The sequence below is a fragment of the Lissotriton vulgaris genome, chromosome 11 (genome assembly GCF_964263255.1).
Source record: "Lissotriton vulgaris chromosome 11, aLisVul1.2, whole genome shotgun sequence".
Taxonomy (NCBI): domain Eukaryota; kingdom Metazoa; phylum Chordata; class Amphibia; order Caudata; family Salamandridae; genus Lissotriton; species Lissotriton vulgaris.
Genome location: NC_141699.1, coordinates 1105502742 through 1105504398, shown reverse-complemented (window position 1 = coordinate 1105504398; position 1657 = coordinate 1105502742). Strand labels below are relative to the sequence as shown.

At 44.8% G+C, this 1657-nt stretch overlaps 1 non-coding gene across 1 annotated transcript; it reads left to right on the top strand.

Annotated features, from left to right (window-relative positions):
* The first annotated feature begins 1249 nt into the window (after positions 1 to 1249).
* LOC147684245 (small nucleolar RNA SNORD16) lies at positions 1250 to 1349 on the top strand. Its single transcript, XR_015301963.1, has one exon. It is a non-coding gene; the product is annotated as a small nucleolar RNA SNORD16 (small nucleolar RNA).
* Positions 1350 to 1657: the final 308 nt, after the last annotated feature.

Sequence of the window (1657 nt, the reverse complement as noted above, 5' to 3'; positions counted from 1 at the left end):
CCACCGCCACATTAGGATGGCTGGTGGGTCCTGGTTTCCGTCCGCAGCTTTTCCGCCGCGGTCGGATTACAACCGCGGCGTAAAAGCTCTAATATGGTGACGGTGTCTTCCAGACACCGTCCACCATATTAGGATGGCCAGTGAATTATGCTTTTCCGCGGCGGGTTTTCCGCCGTGGAAAAGCATACGGAACTTCACTGCGGGGGCCCGTTGCGGGCCCCCTAGGTGAATGGGGGGTGGGGGGTGCACATGGGGGGTACCTATGGTACCCCCCTGCATTTGCATGCAGAAAGCGGCAGGCACCGCTCGGTGCCTGCCTCTTTCTGCATGCAAATGCAATGCGTGCATTTTTAACATTGCCGCGGGTGCAGCTTGAAGCTGCACCCGCCGCAATGTTAAAAATAGAGGATGTGACCGCCACCCTGGCGGTCACATCCTAATTGCACAGGAGGGAACTCCGCATGCCATGCGGAGGTTCCCTCCTGCTCTGGGGTCGCGGACGGACGCAAGTCCGTCCGCGATCCTAATCGACCCCTAAGTTGGGAAAAGGAGGTTACTACCTACAAAAAACACAGAATTACATAGGTTATTGCTGAGGAAGAGCAAAAGGTTATCATTGATGTATTATGTCAGGATCTGAGAAAAGTAACTCCTGAGAATGTTAACATGGAACGTGAATGGACTGAGAGTGGGCCCAAGGAGGACTAACATTTTAGAATTAGCCTGACATCTAATTTCCACTCATCTTTACAACCATTTTATAAACGTATCTAATTCCAGTGTAGCTTCTTTCTTTAATATATATACTTATTGCCTTATCGATTGTACTTTATTAGTTTACATATAACCAGAATATTCTCTTTAGGAGGTTCCTTAGTCCAAGATGGCTACCTCATGAAATTGTCTTATTTTAGTCCTTTGAGTCTGTCTGTGGCAAAAGCAGTCGTTCTCATCTCCCAGCATGCTGCACTCTTGGAAACCGATTGCAGTAAGCGAGAGCATTGGTGGTTATTCATTCTTTTGTTTATGCGATTCTTAGTGTTACATGAGAGCCACAGCGCCAGTGTCTTAATGTTTGTGGTACAATTGTTCACTCCTTGCCTTTACACTGTAATCCACATGTTTTAAAATGTCAAAACATGACTCCATCTCTAAAACCAATATTATGACAATAAGTGGCTATTTATGTTTTTTTTTAACGTGTACCCCTAAACTGAATAACAATATCCACCTGACATGAGGTGGTGGTTGCGATGATTTGTAATTTGCTTCTTACCTGCTGGTTAGTGACAGCTGCCTGCTGTCCTTGAACTGCTACTGTGGGCTGATGATCCTTTTGAGTCGGAGCAACTTGACTGACCTGCTAACATCTCACCTTTATCTTCAGACGTAACATCAAGAAGTAAAGTGTTTATGTGGATCCCTAATTTATTGAGCTCAATTAATGCACAATTTCTTTATCCTTCAGGCCTGCGTCTGTCCCCTCTTAAAAGGGGAAGGTATTGGGAAAAAATGTCACCTTGCCTACTGTGTTCAAGGCTCATATTCATCCAGATATTATGAACTTTTGTTCAAACTAACTTGCAGAAGAACAACAGACAACCCTATGCTGTCAGTGAATTAGCAGATATGAAGCTTTTTTTACTTGTATTATTTT